The 22,930-nt window shown below is 44.4% G+C and overlaps 1 protein-coding gene across 2 annotated transcripts in view; it reads left to right on the forward strand.

The window, feature by feature from the left end:
• Positions 1-22,930, forward strand: part of MIS18A (MIS18 kinetochore protein A) — a 234,974-nt gene that overhangs the window by 86,903 nt on the left and 125,141 nt on the right. The gene's annotated exons all lie outside the window — the stretch shown is intronic.

Genomic DNA, 22,930 nt, shown 5'->3' on the forward strand with positions numbered 1-22,930 from the left:
CATTGGATCCGGGAGGTTCCTCTGCTACTACCAAAACCCTACAAGCCTGCTTCCTACAGGTCTGCTAGATCTACTGAAAGTGTCAATGGCACGGATTTAGATCTGCTCAAGAGAACCTTTTTGGATTCCTGGATGTTGGAATTTATTTCCTCTCCCTCCTCCCAGAGGGTTAAGGGTCCTGCCCCTTTGGCTCTAACAATGTCTGTTCCGCCACCGGTCCACATCCTGGCACAGGTGCCTTTGGTTCTGACAGTCTCCCACTCTACCCATGAGTCAGTGCTGACAGTCTGGCTGCTGTTGGCTCAAAGTTCTTCCATGATATAGCTGACTCCAGTTACCTTTAATCCAAGTGTCTCTTGGAGCCGCTGCATTGGAATGGAGGTCAGCAGATCAGATTTGATTCAAAGGTTTTCGGAGCCATCTCGACCCTCTGTACTTTTTTGCCCTAGATAACTTTGCTGTGGTCTCAATGTCAGATTTAATTTGGTAGGTGGCTGGTTCATGTGCTTCCCATGTGTTCTCAGACCCAAGGGCACTGCTGGCTCACTGTCTGGCTTTGGTGTAGTAGAAAGGATACTGTTCTTTAGAGATAGGTTCTTCTGTTCTGTTAGATCCATCCAGAACCTCTCATCTAGTTCGGGCCTGAATTTTTCATGAATTGGTCTTGGGGACAGCCTGTCTCGTTGAGCATTAGCCCGGGGGCAGCCTATGTGACTCTTAAGAGTCTGTGCAAGTGGAAGCATTGGGAGGTGTGGTGGGCATAGCCCCCCCCCCACATATTTTAAATATTTTGAACTATATACATGGATACTTGCAATTCCAATATATTACTGTTTTCCGAACATAATATATACTTAAAATGTATGGGAGGGCTACACCCCCCCCACACCACGATATGGGGGGGTGGTGTCCCCCCACCCCCTTATTATATATACTAACTCCAGGGCCCCACTACAGTGGGGAAAAGGCGATATATAACTTTCAGTGAAATGTGTTTCGGTGAATTGAGTTTTCATTGAATTGTGCTTTCAGTGATTTGTGTTCAGTCATTTGAGTGTCAGTGAAATGTGCATTCAGTGAAATGTCCTAGACCCATATATATATATAGATATATATATATGTATATATATATATATATATGTGTATTTATGTATTATATATATGCAATCTGTATGTAATACACTCACCCCACATGCAATATAGATATATGTGTGCGCACACAATAATGTAATTGTTTTTACTTGATTTTTACTGCCATCTCTTGTAAGGTTGGTGTCTCTCTGGTTAGTATTTGGTTGCCAGCTGGGGACTGGGACTGCACTAGATTGGCTTTGTAAAGGCCTGCAGTTACAAAGGATTTGTAATCCTACTTGCACTTTTGTGTAGTCTCCTGTGTCTAAGGATAAGCATGTCTGAATTCTTTTGAAGTGGTTTGTGCAAAGTTTCAAGTATTACAATAGAATCGGGTTTATTGAGAGCTATGAATCCAAGTATTTATGCTATAAGCACTAAGATGAAGATAACTCTGACAGTAGAAGGGGTGGTCTGTTGGAGATCAACAGGATCATAGAGGATGTGAAGGGTGCTGAGTTTTGGGGAATACTACAACTGCAAAAAAAAAAAACTCCTGTGCTGAGGTACATGTGTGTTACCCTAAATATATTGGAACAGTATGTGTGATGGGTATGTGCCTTTTCTGCTTACATTATGTGATGTTAGTGGGTGCTTTTGTCTTCTATGACTTTTTTTTTAAGCAAAATTGTGTAGATTGGTGAAATGATCTGGTTCCAGGTGAAGAGCTGTCTTTCCAGAATGTCAGGCCTCGTCTCTTAAGTTTTGAGCAGTGCTTTGAGTTCATAGGTGAGCCACTGTTTGGGTTTAGATTTATATACTATGGTAATTGTGGGCAAACATTTCTTGTAAATGTGTCAGGAGGTTTATTAAGAGTTCTGCAAGTATGTAATCTTGAGATGCGAGCCTGGATTTAGGGTTGGTGGTGATGATGTTATTCTTTGACCTGAAAGAGTTAAGTGTTACAGGAAGCTTGGCGAAAGAGGATAGAGAAAAAGATGGGGCAGTAATAGCAAAGAGAAGGATGCACTATAAATGTCCTTCCATTTCAGTGTTGCAGTATTCTTGCAATAGGGATCCCCTGCCTAGGTGCAGCCCAAAATCCAACCAGTATACCAAAGCCTTTAGGTTATAATGGCTATGCCGTACATCACATTTAGGCTACTCGTGCATAGCATGAGGCATAAAGGTGACATCCGGACCTACTGTCCTCAGGACTGCTTTGTCGCCACTCTGAATGCTCATTCGTTTGCTGGTTACCAAGCTGCTTTCAGATAAGTGCCTCATTGGGTTTTTTGTTTTTATCTTTGTTCTGGTTGTTGGCTTCATGTCATCCAGAAAGGGGAAATACCAGTGTGGGAGACAGATTCCCTAAAAAGGTCATCACAAACAGTGTTTATTTTGCTTAGATGTGTCCCACGATCATTTGTATTGTGCAATTTGGCAGGCTTTCATCCTTAAGATGTTGCATAGTTGATTTTCTTCCTTCGCTATTTATTTAGAAAACCAGCAACTTAAACTGTTGGCTAGACACTATGGAAGGTTCTTCCCGGCTCAAGGGTCAGCTGTCTGTGAAGAAGAAAATCAAGAAAGCTCTGGCAGATTCTTCAGCTGTACCACCTCTGCCGGACACCTCTCTTGAGGCTAGTGAAAACCCAGAGGACTGTCTGGTTTCCTTGTCGGCTTCCTCTGCCACGACTGCTTCAGAGGCCGGAATGGATCTGGCTTCACACACATCCATTGAGGGCTTGCAGACATCCACTTCAGATGTTCGGGAGCAACCTGCTGATAATTACCAAAGGACCTAGGGCTGTTCTCAGATTTTAGTAAGTGAATAGATGCCACCTGCTATCATAGAAAGTAGTCAGGGGTCAGAACGTCCGAACGTCCTAAGGTTTTTAAAGCTGATATCACTCTCTTAAAAGGAAGTGAAAAGAACCAAGAATATTTCTCCTGCTTCTAGAGACCCTCAGTGAATGGCAAAACTTCACACAAGGCCTGTTTAATGCTCTTATGGCTCTGAAGGCTCCACAGGGAATTTGTTTTACTGCTCCTCCTTGGTCTTCTACCACTCTTAAGAGACCTAGGGAGTACGACTCCTCTGATCATGCAGATTCTGATGAAGAATTCCTGACTTATTGTTCAGACTAACCATGATCTAAGGGAGAAGGAATCTATCAGTCCTGACTCTCCTTTTGAGGAAATTTCTTGTGGTGTCCCTATTTCCGTAATGATGGAATTATTTAAATGGGGTTGTGGTCAGATGTCTGAGGTTCAGAAGAGGTACTAAGTTTCTGCAAATAGTCTCCTAGGCCATCTGCTGTTCCTCATGTTCTTGCTGCCTTGCTGGATGCATTTGCCACGGCTTCTCAGGCTCCTGATTCCCTGCCCCCCAAAAACCTGATAGAATGTTAAGTGCCCTTCTGCTTACCCTTCTGTGGTGTCAGTTGCCTATGTTAAGCCCTCCCAACTGTTGCTTTATACAAAGTTGCTTCCCTCTGACAAGGACAGCAGAACTGTGGATAGGCTGGGTAAGAAAGTATACACTTCTGCTACCTTGTCCTTTACAGCTGTGAATTATCAGATCTGTATGATCAGTTATGTCATGGCTTTTCTCTCTCAGGCCTGCCAGGCTATCTGAGACCTTCCTGATTCTGAGGGAAGGTCTCTGCTCTTTCATTGTTGGGGGCATCTTCTCAGGTTGCTCACCATTCTACTCAGGTTGCTCACCGTTCTATTAAATGCAGCTATGATGCAGCTGATGCCTCATCTAGGGCTGCTGTTTTTAGTTTTATTTTGAGGAGGCATTCCTGGCTCATTCAACCTTTGCCTAATGGTATCAAAGCTAAACTGATGAATGCTCCGCTGGATAATGAGTTTGGTAATGCTGTTTCTGAATAAGTCCCTGCAAGAGAAGGGTAAGGCTTTACAGGATTTGAAACGTATGTTCGTTTCACCTGTTCTCAAATTTTAAAGAAATTACCCTAGCAAGCCTGCTTTTGTTAATAGACTGTTTCGCCCTGCCCCCAAAGGCAAGAAGGGTGGTAGAAGGGCTGCTTCTGGTAAGGCTACCCAAACTAATACTCAGAAGCATCCTTTTCCTGACAAACCAGGTGGTGTCTGAGTATCCTTGCTCCACTCTTCTTTGTCACATTCCTGTTTCTCAGAGTCTTTCCCTGTCCCTTCCTGTTTGGTGAAAGGTCACCCAAGACTCCTGGATTCTTTCCATAGTTCTCCATGGGTATTGCATGGTTTGGAAATTGATCTCTACCTCCCTTTTTTGGGCATTCTTCAGCCTCTTCAGGAACCACTGCCATATTTTCCAGAGGTGCTTCAGGGCTTGCTGGCTCATGGAACAATTCAAGAAGTTCCAATTCCTCAGTGGAGGAAGGGGCTCTACTCGAGTATTCTTGTTCCCAGGAAAGAAGGCACCTGGATACCCATTCTGGATCTTTCTCAGTTAAACACCTTTTTGAAGGTTCATTCTTTCAGGTGCTCTCTCTCCAAACCTTCTCTTTTACTTCCTCAAGCTGTTTTTGTTTCCCTTGATCTCAAGGATGCTTGTCTGCATATTTCTATTCATCTGCTTTTCAGGAAGTTTTTTTTTCTCTCTGATTCCTAGCGTTTTCAGTTCTCTGCTTTGCCCTTTGGCACCTCCACTGCCCCAAGGATCTTCACCAAATGTCTGACTCCTGTGATTGCTTTAGAGAAATCGAGGAATAGAGATTTTTTTTTCTTACCTGGATGACCTGCTCATTCAGGCTTCTCCAGATACTTTACTTCAGCACCAACACTTTGCTATATAATTCATGCAAAGCCTGGGGTTTATTGTAAATTTCCAAACATCACCTCTGACCCCTTTTCAGGACCATATTTTTCTAGAGTGCAGATTGTTCCAATGCTGGCATCACTGCCTCCTCACAAGGCTTTAACTGTGATTGCCTTCTTTCAATCCCTTCTTCTCACTTCTGTTACAACTAGAGAGTTTGAGGGCTCTGGGTTACATGGCTTCCAGCATTCCTTTGCTTCCTCTAGCCAAGCTTCATATGAGAAAGCTCCAGTGGTTTCTAAAGTTGGTTTCTCATCCCTTAGATTTTCTAGTCCCTCCTTTTCCATTTCTCAAGCTAGAACTTCAGTGGTGGATTCATCAGCTGTCCCTCAACCCAAGACTTCCCTTTCAACCTCCAGTCCCCACAGGAACTCTTCTTGGATGTCTCAGATGTGGGATGGGTGGCTTCCTTTGGCCCTCTGCAAGTGCAGGGCCTTTGGTCTCTTTGACAAAAGAAAGAACTCATCAGTGTCAGAGATGAGCCCTTCTTTTGGCTGTTAGGCTTTTCATTCTTCCCTCATTCTGGGACCCCCCAAAATTCTCACAGACAATACCATAGTGACATGGTATATCAACAAGCAAAAGGTGGGGGGGGGGGGCAAGGTCCTCTTTCCTGTACAGATTAGCTCTTCAAAGTTTGGGATCTAGCTGGCCAGTATCAGGTGGTTCTTCAAGGTCATTTACATTCCCTCAGATCAGAACATAGTAGCAGATTCTCTGAGCAAGTACATAATGCAATCCCACAAGCGGATGGTTCTCCAGAATGTTTCTGGACATTGTCCATCACTGGGGTACTCCTCAAGTAGATCTATTTCCTCCCCTCTAAACAGACAACTTCCTCTCTCGCACCAGAATTCCATATTCTCTGGCCTGGAAGGTGGATGCCCTCTCTCTCTTGTAAGGAGATATTTCTTAATGCCTTTCCTCCCCTTCCTGTCATACCGAAGGTCCTGTTCAAGGTAGAACAGGATGCTCCCAAAATCTTGCTGGTGACTCCCTTTTGACCCAGACAACATTGGTGCCCTCTTCTGCATTTAGCCAAGGGCAGTCATCACAACTTACCTCGCAGGGTGGACCTACTCTCACAAGACAAGGGATCTCTCATCCATCCCCACCTGTCCACTCATTGGGTTTTGATCCCCTTCAGACACCTTTTTTTGGAGGGCATGCTTCAGGTCCTGCAGGAATCCAGAAAACCCACTATAAGAAAATCTTTGTCCAAATGGAAGAGATTTTCTGTCATTCTCATGATTTGGATCCACTTAACTGTGGATGTTCCTTTGGTTCTTTCTTATTTGTGTGAATTGCTCAATGCTGGGGTGGCATATTCTATGTTAAGGTCCACCTATCAGCTATTTCTGCTGGTCTGCCTTTGTCTCTTCCTTTGGCCTTTAGATTTCAGGTCAAACAGTTTCTTAAAGGCATCTTTCACATTAGGCCTCTCAGGAAGTCTGTCCCTCCTTCCTGGGACCTTTAATTTTGTTTTAGAAAAATTGTCTCAGGCTTCTTTTGAGCATGCTGCTTCAGCTTCCTTACAGCATTAAGATTGTTCTTCTTTTGGCCCTTACCTCTGCCAGATGGGTGTCTGAGCTACAAACCTTTATGGCTGTTGCTCCTTTTTTAGTTTTTTTATAACGACAAGGTGCCCCTTCATACTAATCCTGCTTTTATGCCCAAGGTGGTTTGAGTTGTCTCTTAATCAGTCTATTAATTTGGCCACTTTTCCCCCTTCTCCACAATCTGCTACTGAGAAGGTTCTGCACAACTTTGATTTGCATAGACAGCGCAGATTTTTGAATAAAACTAAAGCTTTTCGTAAATTTGAGCAGCTTTTTGTTTTCATCCTAGGTCTTGGGTTTGGCTGTTTCCAAGCAAATCATTTCTTTTTGAATATCTAAAGCCATTTCTTTTTTGCTATTTCTTCCTTAGGAAGAGCCTTCCTTCCTTCTATTAAGGCTCACTTTTTTACAGCCTTGGCTTCATCTGGTACTTTTTAAGGGTTTGGATACTAATTCTATTCGTAGCTACCCGGTCTTCAGTGCATACCTACACCAAGCACTATAAGTTGGGTGTGATTTCTAGGGCCAGAGCTGGTTTTGACAAGGCCATTCATCATGGTTTTCTTGAGGGCTGTTGCTGGTCCTTCCTCCTCCCAATCTTCTTCCTGAGATTTTGTACTCCGTATTGTAAAGAATACTACAGCTGTGATACGAAAGGACATAGTACAGTTGCATAAAATCTTACCATAACAGTAGATGTCTGTCTCTTCACTATTGTATTTGCTCGCTGCTTCACTCCTTCTCTTGTTCCTTTTTTCCTTCTGGATGTGCTTGTTTCCTAGTGGCATCCTTAGGCTGTCATTTCTACTGTTTTTTTTTTTCCATTTCTGAGGATGGTACGTCTGTCTGTCACCATTATGCCCTACACCATGCGTGGGGAGCATACATATAATGTACGGTGTACCCATTACAACCTAAAGGCTTTGGTATTCTGTCCAGAGATCAGGCTGCCCTAAGCAGGGGAGATCCCCATTGTAAAGAATACTGCAACAGTGAAGAGAAGGACAGCTGCTGTTACGGTAAGAATATACACAACTGTACTTTTTGGAGATTGAGGAGAGGTTAATAGATATAATTAATGAGTAGTGTAATTAATAAAATGGAGAGAGTAATTTCATTGATGAGATTTTTGAATTTGTCTAAAGTGTAGGAGAGGATAAATATGCAACTGTTTGTAACGAAGCTCCGTTTGAGAGGTGAAGTTCAGCTTAGGAGCCAGTTTGAGACCACAATCGATGTGACTTGTTTAAGGAAGAATTACTTGCAGGTGAGATTAATTTAGAAGTAGGGTACCGTCATCTTTTTTTGGAGCTTTTTCTGAAGTCTAGAAAATGTAACCAGAAAAGAGGTGATGGAGAAGAGGTGTTTGTCAAGTTTGAGCCAATTCTCAGTAATGGCTAGAATATCTGGATAGTGGAATTTAATTAGAGTGTTGACCTGGTTGTTTTTTTGTAATTCTTTGGGCATTATTGTGGCGTCTGGAAAGGGATGGTGGTCTGGGATTGCTCTCAGTGTTGTAGTAGCAGTGGTAGTAATATGGAACAGTTTTAAAGATGTTTTGGTAATTTGACAGTATTTAATGGGCAGTATGTAAGAGTATCTTTCATATGGAGGTAATGGGGAATTGGTGATTAGAAGCCATATTCCTCAGATTTCCATTTTTTAACATCTTCATTGAATCTCGTTTTAGACAGTGATGTAGGTTCACATTCACTAACAGAAAACAAACCATCTTAACTTTGTCACACAGTGTGTGTATATGTTTCATTTTTAACAATCATCATTCACTTGCAGCATTACATAAATTGCTGACTGCCTTTTCTTAAAATCTCACTCCTCCTCCTGAACATTGTTCTGCATGTGGTGTTCCCACAAATTTAATTTATTTCTATGTAGTTTGCTTCTTCCATTTTGTAAAGATCCCATCTCTGTCCAGTTTTTACCTTTAAAACATTCAGTACCACAGTTGGTGATCAAGAAGAGGAGGAGGAGTGTGAGGGCAGTGCCAAGGATCAAATGATGGAAGTTGAGAAAGGGTGATTGTGAGGTGGAGTTCAGGAAATAGTTAAGGCAGGCACTGGGTGGCAGTGGAAGAGTTACCAAATAGCTGGGTAACTACAGTAGAGCTGGTAAGGGAGACAGCTAAAAAGGTGCTTGGTGTGACATCTGGACAGAGGAAGGGAGAACAAGGAGACCTGGTGGTGGAATGAGGAAGTATAGGAGAGTATACAGAGAAAGAGGCTGGCGAATAAGAAGTGGGATTGTCAGAGAAATAAAGTAGACAGGAGGATAAGAAGATGAGGCGCATGGCAGAGAGAGGTGGTGAAGGCTAAGGATGGAGAGAGGTATGAAAAGTTGGACACTAAGGATTGAGTAAAGGACCTGTACCGATTGGCTAGACAGCAGGACCAAGCGGGGAAAGGTATGCAGCAGGTAAGGGTGATAAAGGATGATGAGAGAAACGTACTCGCAAGCAAGGAGAATGTGGTGAGCAGATGGAAAGAGTACTTTGAGGGGCTGATGAATGGAGAGCATGAGAGAGAAGGTTTGGTGATGTGGGGATAGTGAATCAGAAAGTGCAACGGATTAGCAAGGAGGAAGTAAGGACAGCTGTGAAGAGGATGAAGAATAGAAAGGTTGTTGTTCCAAATGACATACCAGTGGAAGCATGGAGGTGCTTAGGAGAAATGGCAGTGGAGTTTTTAACCAGATTGTTTAATGAAGTCTTGGAAAGTGAGAAAATACCTGAGGAGTGGAGAAAGTGTTTTGGTACAGATTTTTAAGTATAAGGGTGATGTGCAGAGCTGTAGTAGCTACAGATGAATAAAATTGATCAGTCACAGTATGAAGTTATGGGAAAGAGTAGTGGAAGCTAGGTTAAGAAGGGAGGTGATGATTAGTGATCAGCAGTATGGTTTCATTACTAGGAAAGAGAACTACAGATGCGATGTTTGGAGTTGCATTGCGTCTTTGTGGACTTAGAGAAAGCATATGACAGGGTGCCTAGGGAGGAGTTGTGGTATTGTATGAGGAAGTTGGGAGTGTCAGAGAAGTATGTAAGAGTGGTACAGGATTTGTACGAGGGTAGTATGACAGCGGTGAGGTCTGCTGTGGGAGTGACGGATGTGTTTAAGGTGGAGGTGGGATTACATCAAGGATCAGCTCTGAGCCCTTTCTTATTTGCAATGGTGATGGACAGGTTAACAGACGAGATCAGACAGGAGTCCCCGTGGACTATGATGTTTGCAGATGACATTGTGATCTGTAGTGAGAATAGGGAACAGGTGGAGGAGACCCTGGAGAGGTGGAGATATGCTCTAGAGAGAAGAGGAATGAAGGTCAGCAGGACTAAGACAGAATATATGTGTGTGAATGAGAGGGAGGATAGAGGAATGGTGAGGATGCAGGGAGTAGAGGTGGCGAAGGTGGATGAGTGTAAATTCTTGTGATCAACAGTTCAGAGTAATGGTGAGTGTGGAAGAGAGGTGAAGAGAGTACAGGCAGGATGGAGTGGGTGTAGAAGAGTGTCAGGAGTGATTTGTGACAGACTAGTACCAGTAAGAGTGAAAGGGAAGGTCTGCAAGAGGGTAGTGAGACCAGCTATGTTATATGGGTTGGAGACAGTGGCACTGACAAAAAGGCAGGAGTCAGAGCTGGATGTGGCAGAGTTAAAGATGCTAAGATTTGCACTGGGTGGACAGGATTAGGAAAAAGTATATTAGAGGGTCAGCCCAGGTTGGAAGGTTTGGAGATAAAGCCAGAGAGGCAAGATTACATTTGTTTGAACATGTGCTGAGGAAGGATGCAGAGTATATTGGGAAAAAGATGCTAAGCATGAAGCTGCCAGGTAACAGGAAAAGAGGAAGGCCTAAGATAAGGTTTATGGATATGGTGAGAGAGGACATGCAGGTGACTGGTGTGACAGAGCAAGATGCAGAGGACAGGAAAAAATGGAAGCAGATGATCCGCTGTGGGTAACCCCTAACGGGAGCAGCCGAAAGAAGAAGTGAGAGTAGGGACCAGGTTGAGGAGACCCTGGAGAGGTGGAGATATGCTGTAGAGAGGAGAGGAATGAAGGTCTGCAGGACTAAGATAGAATATATGTGTGTGAATGAGAGGGAGGATAGAGGAATGGTGAGGATGCAGGGAGTAGAGCTGGCAAAGGTGTAAGTCAAAAAAAGGTTTAAAGGTTTAAGGTCAAAGAGTATAAATACTTGGGATCAACAGTTGAGAAGAATGAGTGTGGAAGAAAGATGAAGAAGAGAGTACAGGCAGGGCGGAGAAGAGTGTCAGGGTGATTTGTGACAGACTGGTACCAGTAAGAGTGAAAGGGGAGGTCTGCAAGAGGGTAGTGAGACCAGGTATGTTATATGGCTTGGAGATGGTGGCATTGACAAAAAGGTAGGAGTTGGAGCTGGACATGGCAGAGTTAACAATAAGATTTGCACTGGGTGTGACAAGGATGGACAGGATTAGGAATCGGTATATTAGAGGGTCAGCTGAGGTTGGGCGGCCTGGAGACAAAGCCAGAGAGGCGAGATTGGGTTGGTTTGGACATGTGCTGAGGAGGGATGCTGGGTATATTAGGAAAGGGATGCTAAGGATGGAGCTGCCAGGTAAGAGGAAGAGGAAAAGAGGAAGGCCTAAGATAAGGTTTATGGATGTGGTGAGAGAGGATATGCAGGTGGTTGGTGTGACAGAGCAAGATGCAGAGGACAGGAAGAAATGGAAACCGATGATCCGCTGTGGTGACCATAACGGGAACAGCCGAAAGAAAAAGATATTTTGATTTCCATTTTGTAATGATTGCTTTTTCGGCTGCCTGTAGCATTAAACCTAGTAAAGTTTTACTATGCATAGGCAATTCAGATGCTGTGTCCCAGCTCAAAAGAATAAATTCCATAGCTACACTGATTTGCTCTTCCCAACATTTCTGTCAAGGTACTGTGTATGGAAATTGTTCCCATTTAGCTCACTCTTTTCACGTTACGCTTTTGGTATTTGCTATTTTATCTGAGGAAAAACACTGCCTGTGGTATAAAAATACACATTTGCAAGCACTTTAAGCAAAATCTTAGCAATTATAGACTGTCACATACTTGGAAGCCATACAGATGGATGATCCATTGTTCCTTTGTACATTGCCTTTTCAGATTTTCTTCCCAATCTTTTCTATCCTTTTCTGTTTTTCTTATAGTTTTATTAAAAAAGTTATATGCCCTACTAATTATCTCATTTTACAAGAGCACTTAACACTCCCCCATTCTTTCGCTTTGCCTATACTTTGTCAATTCCAGGTAGGGAAGGCAGTCTGTAAGCTGCAGGCCTAACTTCTGCATGACCTGAGTCCGCACACTTAACTTTCCCTCTCTAGTTATTTTTTTCCAATACCTTCGTTCCCTTTTCTAATTTTCTCAGTTGAATTCCAGATCACTGTTGCCTTCTGTTTTGGTATTTTGTAAGCGCTGGCATATTTGTTAGAGCTGCTAAACTGGTTAACGAAGAGCGTGATGGTGGTGTTAAAAATATTACTGCACTGGTTATGAGGTATAAGAAGAACAGAGTATAAATAAAGATTGGCTCCATTAGCAAATAGCCCAAGACACTATAAAGTCAAGCTGACCAAATGTAAATATATGATCAGAGTTATGGGGCCTGATTCCAAAAGACTTACTCTCAGTGTAAGTGACTACTTAAACTGAGAGCATTTTTTTTGGAATCTTCCCCCTGGTATAAGCCAGTTTCTGGATGGGCCTTAGATCAAAGTAAGTCACTCACACTGAGAGTACGTCTTTCAGAATCAGGGCAGACTTGCACTGAGAACAGCTCTCTGTTGAAATGTGGCCCATGGAGTTAAATGCGTGGAACATGATTTAGCTGCAGAGTAGTTGGAGCAAGATGTTCAGAGCTTGTGTCTGTTTGCTACCACCACAGGAGAAGCAAGGTTATTTCTGACTCTGTTGTAGTATCTTTCAGTGTTTTTTTTTTCCACATTTGTGTGAAATAAGTACGCTATTGAGAATTTTTAAAACAGGATGTGGCATGGTATTAAACTTAGAAGCAAGACAACACCTGCAGTTGTTCATAGTCCTTAATTACCAGACTCATCTTCATTGTTAGATGCAAGTAATTCCTTAAAGTATTTAAATACAAATAAACCCACTGATAGTTGGTGTAATTTACAATGATGTTGCTGTTGTAATTGTGAAGGAAGAGAAACCAGCAGGATAGTATGTATTGACTGCTTGAAAAGGTATGTCCAGATTGAAAAGGAGCTGTGTTTGTCAGTATATTTATGAAAAAGAAGTTGAGAGCAAGTCATTACAGAGTAGTTCTAGGAAGTTTTTACACATGGCACCATTAATGTTGCAAAGAATGATGAAATGTTTGCAGAACTATACCCCGAAAGTGAGTTATAAGTCAGAAAAATAGATGCAGAAGTAGGTATTCTCTCTTGCACTTGAAGGATGGAAAGAACACCGTTTGGGAGAGGAGCTGGAGATTAACAGGGTTATACTGCAATTATCATGGCTTCAGAAATGTAGCGAGGAAGATTAAAGATGAAAATGTTAAAACAAGTTTCCTTGAAGAGATTGGCCAGAGCAGAAATATGCCATCCCTAAAGGAATGCGTAAGGTTAAGCAGCAATGCTTTCTGTTCAAAGCGGATGCACTGGTAGTTTGAATAATTTGTAAGGAAATGCACAAGTCTTGCGTGGTTACTAGTCAAGTGCATGACCATGTTATTTTGGCCGGGCTTGTCCATCCAGGCATGACTAGTTGTGCAAACCTGTTCTTTGTGTAATATGCATCATAGTAGTAAAACTGAAAGACCGCATGTGATGCAAAGGTGTGCAGAACTGTTTACTATTTGTAGCATAGTAGTAGTAAAACCACAGGATATTCTGCAAAGCTCTAGGATGGTTACTGCCCAAGCTTCTTACACACTTGTTTCAGTATCAAGAGAATATCTGTTTGCTATATGCGGATTTCTATGCAAAGACTTTTTTTGTAGTTGCAAAGCTAAGAGATGCTACAAAGTCGAGATGGTCTGTTCATGTACCGAAAATATCTTTGCAGGGCATGGTAGTTTTGATTGCCATCTCTGAGTAGCAACCTCACATTGCTTTATTGGAATGCTGAAGTGCTGCACTCGAATGTGTTGATCTGTCACTTTCTTGTGTTTATTGATTAGGTCACAAGCTGAAAAGCAGAATTCCTGCTTACTTACCTCTACTTCATTGCTGATCCCTGAGAGTAAAATTCAGGTACAAGGGAGACTGAAGTAGGAATCTAGACAAAGTTCTGTTAAAATAGACAAAAAAGACATGGTGAGAATTACAAGTGCCTGAAGCAGTTGTATCCAGGTATGAACAAGGCAAGTCATTTCTTGTGAAAATTTTATTGGCGACAGAATGCTGCGAAGAAAGAAATTAGGACATCGGAGCCAAAGTAGCCTCAACTGCAGAGAAGGTCATGGAGAATGATTGATTATGGTGGGATGGTTACATACACAAGAAAGGACATTACTGTTTGGTAAAGAAGATAACTGGAGATGAGGACATCCAGCCAGGAGATTGGTAGATTGAATGAGAAAAGATGTGCGAGAGTCTGGTCTGAAAATCTGGCGTGACTGTAGACATTGAGAGAGTAGCACCGAATTGAGCCAGGTGGGCACAGTTGACATGATTTTCATGTAGAAGATAAGAAGGTGGTGATTGATGATGGTCATGCTGATGAGAAATGAGAAATTCAAATATCTAGTCTGATTCACAATGAGGTGTGAAGGCACTGGCTGTGACATTGAGTCCATGGAGTCTGCAGAGGTGCTGAGAGAACATCCAAACAAAATGTTGCCAGATTATTGCCCTCAAGTGCTTAAGGGTTCAGAGCAATTTTCAGTTGCAAGTAACAGTTATGACTGTCTGTGTGAACTAAATTTTCAAGATAAGGAAGACCACTGAAATGCCTTAACTAAACTATTAACTTAAAAGTTAAAAATACCATTGATGTGATTGTGATATTGCTGAGTAAACATTTCAGATAAGGTGGACTCTGAAGATTGCCAAACTGTGGTTGTTCAACTGAAAGTTATCAATGAAAATGTCTTGTGCTGCTGAAATAGTGACTGAGCTGGTTTTTGTTTTTCTTCAAAACAAGTCCATTTCAAGAAACTGATAATTTTTTGTACAAAAAATACAATGATATAAATGTTATATCTAAAGTAGTTAACTTCATTTTATCTGCAACCTATGGGTAATCTGATCAGAGCCGCCAACTTTTTTTCTAACATCTGCTTCAAGCCCCTCCCCAACCCATAATGCACTACCATCTCCTACCTTCCCCCAGATCTCGTTTGCCGCACCAGTAGTGTGCATCGTGGTCTCCTTCACCCTGAGCTCAGGGATAGTAAGTTTTATTAATACTTAGTCTCTTTGTGTGTCTGAGTTGATTATTTCCCTTGCTCCCCCACTAGTATATCGCTTGTTAGTCGGTTAGTCAAAAAAAAAAAAGAGAGAGAAAGTTTTTGTTGTAAAACTTGGTAGAGTAGTTGTTAGGCCTGCCCTTCCCCTACGTGTGTTCTGTGTGTGGTGATTTAGTAGGTAGTGGTTTTTGGTGCAGGACCATGGCAGATCATCCAAAATCTGTGTTTAAGAAATGCACAGTGTGTGGCCATAAGCTCTCCCCCGGCTGATAGTCACACTCTGTGTATTTGTTTGGGAGTGTTACATTTGTCAACACAATGTGCTATCTGCACTGGGTTCAATTCTAGAGCCCTTAGGGATCGGAAGGCCAAACTGGTAGCTAAAGGCCTTCTCCCCGCATCCATGCTGGAATCTGCCATGGCCTCATTACCTAGTACTCAACCTCCCACCCAGACAGGGACTCAAACTCCTTCTTCTTCTGGTGCTGGGTCAAGTAAGGAAAAAGCTACAGTCAGTGTAGCTGACAAGGAGAAGGACAGAGAAAGGCGCAAGGAGGATAGGGACAAGAAAAGGGACAGACCTCTCAAGAGATCCCCGGACAGGGAGCTCTTCCTTAGTCCCCCTTTTAAGTCCATGAGGCCAGTTTCTACACGGCTCCGGTCTCCCCGTTTTTCACCGGAACCGTTGGAACCTTCTGATCTGAGGAATTCTTCCCCTTCATTGCGCAGACCATCCAGGTCCGAGTCGGTGGCTTCTTTGTGATCGACTCGGAGCTTATCAGACGTAGACATGGATAGGATGATGCGGAGATTCATTCAGACCCAAATACAGATGGGAGTCGTGCCAGTCCCCTCTCCCTCTGGAGGGGGCACCTCCATGCCCTTTTCCCGCACAATCTCTCCTTCCCCGATCCATGCTTCGGCTTGGGGGGGGTCTTGGATCCGAGGATTTTCGGTGCCGGTAGCTCGGCGTGGATGGCTCCCCCAACCTCGACGTCAGCTGTTGCCTTGAGTTCCTTGGAACCCCCTGCGGCTCATAAGTCCTCTTCTGAGAGTCCCACTGGAGAGGGTCACCGTAAGCGCAAGTGCAAAAGGAGGCACTTGGACTCTCCTGAGTCCCTCACTACAGACACTGACTTAGATGGCGAAGGTTCCCCAGGTCACCTCCCGAAGACATCTCATTGGCAGAAATCATAGAGATTCTCCGCCAGAGGGGAGGTTGGTCAGCCCCAAAAACCTTCTGGGGATGAGTCAGTGTTCCTGGAGGCCTTTGGCACGGGCCCATCTACTTCCCGGGTTTCCCTTCCAGCGGACCCCTTGGTGGACCTTATCACCACGCGGGCATGGAAGGAGCCTGACACTGTAGAGCCAATCCCCAAACGCCCCGACAAAATTTTATCTCCCCCTTCCGACAGACAACCTTGGTCAAAAGGGGCCCCAGTTGACGCTATGTTGGTCACAGCAGCCACCAAGAAGGAACTAGCACAGGACAGTTCCTCAGACCACCCTCCAGACAAGGAGTCCAGGTCGGTGGATATGTTTGGGAAGCGTGTTTATTCCTCAGCGACCTTTTCAATCTGTGTGCTGAACCATTTGGCACATGTGATCCGGCTTCAGTGAGACCTTGCATTGGAATTCGCTGAGTCGCCCCCAGAGTCTTTATCGCCGCAGGACAAACAGTTGTTCTCTGTGAAAATGTCTATTCTGAAGTCAGTCTCAAACACTTCTATGCTGCTCCTTTCCCATGCCACTGAAGGAGCAGCTAGGGCAGCTGGGACAGGCATAGCCATGAGGCGTCATGCCTGGCTCAGGTTGTCAGTTCGCGGACCCTGTCAAGGCGTCATTTATTAATGCTCCCTACAATGGTTCTTCCGTTTTCAGGAAGACAGTACGTGACGCACTTGTCCAGAGCGAAAAGGATGGGAAGACTTTGTCTGCCGTTGGGATGTGCTTCTCTAGGAATCAAAGAGGGAAAAAGAAGATGTGCTTCCGAAAAACTCAGTTTTCCCGGGATTCTCAGGACAACTATTCCCCCAGAGGCAGAGGGGGACTGGATCGACGCCAACCCAGAGGCAGAGGGGGTCCCAGGAATTTTGGGTCTACGGAACCTTTTTCTGATAGACCCGGTCAGCAGCCCTGAGGGGTTGCCCAGCTGTCCTCTGGAGGCAGTCGGGGGAAGATTGTCCTTACACCCAGAGGCATGGGAGTCCATTACGACAGATCGCTGGGTGTTACAGATTATATCCAGAGGTTACACTATCCCATTTGTTGCCCCTCCAAATATTCCAAAACACTTCCTGGATGTTCCACCCGCTCACAGGGAGGCCGCAGCTCTAGAGGCTTCAAAGCTGCTTCTCAAAAGAGCCATCGAACAGCCCCCCCCCCGACCAGTCCGGATCAGGTGTCTACGCAAAGTTCTTTAGCTCCAGGAGGTTTCTGCGCTTCTGGCTGGGAGCCAGTCATTTTCAGTTCAGAGCCCTACCCTTCGGTCTCACCACAGCCCCCAGGGTGTTCACCAAGGTAATGGCAGTTGTAGCAGCTCACCTGAGGCTTCAGGGTATTCAGGTATTTCTTTACCTGGACGACTGGCTCTTCACTGTGTCCAACAAGCATCTGCCTTGTCTGGCCCGAGACTACTTCATTCGGTTGGCAGATCTATTGGGGATTACAGTCAATGTTCAGAAATCCCAATTGCAACCAGTACAAGTTTTAGATTTCATTGGGGCATGGCTAGACACCTTGCAGATGAAAGTATTCTTAACTCCAGACAGGATATTACACCTCAGGTGCCACATAGCTCAGATAGCGAACTTCACGTCTCCAAAGGCGAGCGAGGCTCTCTGGGCACTGGGCTCCATGGCTGCCTTCATATCGATTCTCCCTTGTGCGCGCCTTCATATGCCGGTTCTTCAATGGACTCTGGCTGTTCAATGATCTTGGCTAGACCTGCCCATGGAATTTCCGATCAGGATCAGTCACGTCTGCAGGTCATCCCGTCTTTGGTGGTTAAATTCACCGGAGATATTAGGAGGACGCCCCTTCGCGTTATCTCCAGTCCAAGCGACCACGGATGCCTCCTACCTCTGGTGGGAGGGACACTGTTCGGGAAGGACAGTCCAAGGCACGTGGTCCCAGTCAGAGACCAAGTTGCACATAAATGTTCTAGAGATGAGGGCAGTACTTTTAGCGTTGGAAGCCTTTCACACTGTCTTCCTCTCGGATTGATTGCAATTCAGTCAGACAACATGTCTGTTGTCTGGTATATCAACAAGTAGGGGGGAACCAGATCCTATCCCCTATGTTGCAAGGCCATGAGAGTGTGGGAATGGGCGATTTTCCACCGGGCGGTTTCTGATAGCAATGCACATCCCTGGGCTCTCCAACACTTTAGCGGAAAGATTGAGTGGGGCTATTCTGATGCAGTACAAGTGGTCTCTGAAAACAGTCACTAGCAGAGGAGATATTCCTTGTATGGGGTCAGCCTTGCTGCGATCTCTTCGCATCTCCTTCCAAAGCAAAGTGTAGCGAGTTCTTCGCTCTGATTCCCTCACCAGGGGAAGCCCCCAGAGACGCTCTAGTCCATGCTTGCCCCCCCCAGGCTTCTCTATGCTTACCCACCATTGCCACTCATTCCGTAGTTTCTTCAGAAAGCTTGCTGACTGCGGTGCAAAGTGATCCTCATTGTCCTGTTCTGGCCTCGTCAGGTTTGGTTCCCATTCCTTTGGTCTCATCTTTTAGTTCCTCCGTGGGTTCTGGATCCCTGCTCGGATCTAATCTCCCATCCTTCGGGTGCCTGTCCGTCTGACCTGGGCAGCCTCAAGCTGACAGCTTGGTTGCTCCAGTTCTGTTGATTGCCAGGACTCCGGGTCTTTCATCCCTGGAAATCCATTCTGGTAGCTTCTCTTAAAGATTCCACTAGAAAACTTTATCGTAGTAAATGGAAGTGTTTTTCTATTTGGGCCTCACAGAGAAACCTAGATCCCTTTACAGCCCCTGTTCCAGCGGTGTTGGATTTCTTGTCTGGCATTTTTCGGCAAGGAGCTAGCTCCTCTACAGTGAAAGTACAATTGGCAGTCATTTCTAATTTTCATGTTGGTGAAGACAACATTGCCTTAGCCTCTTCTAGGCTGTGTAAGGCCTTTCTTAAAGACGGTTTTCTGTTGCGCCCTCCTGTCAAGGATTCAGTACCTCCTTGGGACCTTACCTTTGTCCTACAGGCATTGGTGGCTCCTCCATTCGAACCTGCAGCTTCGGTGGATTTAAAATTTTTATCCTGGAAGACCGCTTTCCTAGTCGCCATTACATCTGCTAGGAGGGTTTCTGAGCTTCAAGCTCTGTCTGCCGTGCCTCCTTATTTGGTCTTCCATAAGGATAGGATCTCTCCGTACTAATCATTCCTTCTTACCCAAAGTGGCATCTGAAGCAAACAGTCCATTAATCTGCCTGTTTTCTTTCCTAACTTCCAAAATAAAGGTGAATACAAACTTTATTTGTTAGATGTTCATAGACAACTTCGCTTCTATCTTCACAGAACAAAATCATTCCGCAAGACCGACTAGTTGTCTGTTTCCTTTTCCAAAGCCTTTCTGGGAAAGGCTATTTCTAAGGTTTCTTTAGCCAGATGGATCACTCTCTGCATTTTGCATGTCTACAAAGCAAAAGGTTTATCTCCTCTGGGTATTGTTAAAGCTCACACTACCAGGTCCATAGCGACTTCTGCTGCTTTTTGGTCTAGGATTTCTTTGGATGACATTTGTGCAGCAGCGACCTGGGCCAATTCACATACCTTCATTTCCCATTACAAATTAGATCTGATTTCTAGGAGTAGAGCATCCATAGGGACCTCCCAGGATTGGAGTAGCTGGAGACTGTCCCACAGGTTGCAGATAAAATGAAGTTAACTACTTCAGATAAAGAAGTTATGTACTCACCATAACGTTCCATCTGAGTAGTTATACTTCATTTTTCTGCAAACTCCCCTCCCTCCATCCCCCGGACCTTGTCCTGTCTATACAGGTTTGGTTCATTGGGCTGAGTTGCTTATGTATTTAGTTGCAGCAAACTCGATCTGAGGGAAGGTAGGAGATGTAGTGCATTATGGGTAGGGAAGGAGCTCGGAGCTTGGAGCATATGCTAGAAGTAAAGTTGCCGGCTCGGATCCTATACGGATCCGAATACCCACAGGTTGCAGAAAAATGAAGTATAACTACTCAGATGGCACGTTATGGTGAGTACATAACTTCTTTATTTATTAAAATACCACATTTTAAGCTTTACTGGAAAGGCTCACCCAGGCTTTGCTACAGTTTGCTGTGAGGGAAGGGTTAGTTTGCTTTTTATTTGTTGTATTCTGTTTTGCTTTTTTGCCTTTTTCTATTTTGTATACTGTGATTTGTTTTCTTTACACTGTGCTTTACTTGTATTAACTGCATATTAAAACTTAGAGAGACCACAGCTCCCTCTCTTGTGAGTCTGACAGAAATTCTTTCACCGCCCGGTTACTGTTCTGTTCTTAAACACCGCTGTCTTTCTGGTTGCCTGCCCCTTATGTTAATTTGAGCATATATCTCATTTCCTCTCTGCTTTCACTAGCTTGTGTGAGTAAGCACAAAATTATCATTTTGTGTAATCACTCCCCTTCAACTATTTAAGTTTATTGGCCATCCTACTGTATTCCATAGTACCAGAATACAAACGTGACCACCCCTTTCAATCTAGCTTGCTGTTTTAAAAATAGTGACTCTCCACTAAAACTTAACTTTTTAGACAGGTAAAATTTAAGTTACCTACTTTCACATTTAACTCCTGTAGTGTACACTGCAGTGTTTAGGGTAAACCATTTTTTCTTTTCATCTTACCTTTAAGCATCTATTGCAAGACCACCAGTTATTGGAGAGCCCACATCCTGCCTCTCAGTAGTCATTTTGGGATTAGTGCTTCTGTTTTCTTCTGGTGATAGGAGTGCAGTTGCATTATTTCCTGGAGACTGCTGATCACCAGAAAGCTTAATAACTGCTTTATAGGTGACAGCGTGGAATCTGTGCTTATATTCTGATTCTGGTGAGAATAGGAGCAGAGTGCATTTGTTCCTGACTCTTTCTGGTTGGAGAGTGAGTGTCTGTGCTTGACAGCTTGGTTGCTCCAGATGTTCATCGTGCATACAGCTGCAGTAATCACAGATGGGTTTTCTGCCGTCAGGCGGGTCCTCGGTCGGCCGAATTCCAAAGTCTAGGTCCGGCGTCGGTTGTTGTCGCTTTCTTTCCTGACGTCAGTGCGACAGGGGTATATAAGACACAGCCGACGCCATTTTCTTCAGTCTTTTTTGCCGCGCGGTGCCCGAAGCAGAAGTAGTTCGCAAGTGCCGGTCGGCCAGCTCCTGAAATTACGAAAAATTGGAAACCGAAGTCTTCTTTAAAGCTAAGTACCCCGTTGGGGAAACTTTTCTTGCCTCAGACCGATGTCAGACAAAGTTGACAATTGTATTTCTTGTGGGAAGCAAATACCGCATAAGGATTTCCATTCCCTCTGCATACCTTGTTTAGGCCCAGACCACGACGTCTCGGCCTGTCGCTTTTGCGCTACTTTCAATAAACGCACTATTAAGTGTCGGGCGGAGTTCACCCAGCACTTTTTTGGTAAAGCCTTTGATTATAAAATGTCGTCGGATACTCCGACTACCGTTTTGTCCAAAAATCACAAGGACAAAGACCGTCACGCGAGGTCCGCGGTCTCCACCGACACCACGCCAAAACCGGCTACACGTGGTCCGGATCTCAGCGAGGCGCCTACGCAGCCCCTGACTACCGATGACACTTCTTTGGCGGTGTCCTCTGTAACTGAGACCGCAGGTACCCCGGCCCATACCCAGACTACAACCACCGAAGCCACTGTGAGTGGTGAGCCTCCCGGACAGGTCCACTTCCACCCATGGTGTCTTTAGACTCTCATTTTCCTTCTCCATAAAGGCCTTTACTAAGTCCAAATCAGCCATGCATCCCAAGAGGCCTGTTGCACAGGGCCCATCTCCAGGCCCCATGCCTAAAAAGCAGATGCTAAAAATGGCTGAGGATTTAATTACTCTTATCAGGGGTTCCCAACCCCCTCCAGACAAGAGACCCAGAGTGGAGGAAGCTTCTCCCTCTTCTGACCAGGACTCCATTTTTTCAGAACATTCTGATGAAGAGGAACACTCGTACTCCCCTTTTGAAGATTAGGATGCTGAACAGTCCATTCCTTCTGTATCTCCCCCAGAGGATATCTCTTTTGGGGAAACCTTGCACACCTTGAGGGAACACTTCCATTGGGAAGGCCAAGACTTTTCTGATTCCAAGAAAAGACTTGGGGAATTTCTTTTGTTACCTCAGCACAGACCTCTGGCGATACCTCCTGTCTTGGACATACTTGATGATGTTTACTGGGAGGCTTGCCTAAATCCGGATTCCCTGCCTCCTGCCCCAGTCAAGCCTGACAGGTACTACAGAGTTCCTAACTCTCACCAATTTCTTTACAAAAGCCATAATGCTGACCCTGAAACCATTTCTCAAGGCCCCAAGGGAATGAAGGCCTCTACTGCTAAGAATCCACTACCTTCCGAAAGAGAGTCTAGATCCTTAGAAAGGTGGGGAAAAAAGGTATATACCTCGGCCACCCTAGCCATGAGGGCCTTAAATTGTTAGTTCCATATGCTTAAATATCAGCAGTTTCTGTTATCACAATTAAGAAATAAAATGTCTCAACCTGAACAACCAGATTTGAAGGAGTTGCAGGATATGATGCATAGTGCAGAACAAGTGGGTAAACGCACCTTACAATGTGGCTATGATGTCCTAGAGGCCTCAAGTAGAGCTGCTGTGACAGGATCAGTCATTCGTAGACATGCCTGGCTGGGAGCAAACCTTGCCTGACCATGTTAAAACTAAGCTACTAGATGCTCCTTTACAAAAGGATGTACTATTTGGTACTAATGCTGAGGAGATACTATGGAAAATGGAAGAAAAAGCTAAATCTATGCAAACTGTCAAAGCTTTTCTACAGGTTCAACCACCAC

The sequence above is a fragment of the Protopterus annectens genome, chromosome 5.part0 (assembly GCF_019279795.1).
Source record: "Protopterus annectens isolate FY-2018-M chromosome 5.part0, PAN1.0, whole genome shotgun sequence".
Lineage (NCBI taxonomy): Eukaryota > Metazoa > Chordata > Ceratodontiformes > Protopteridae > Protopterus > Protopterus annectens.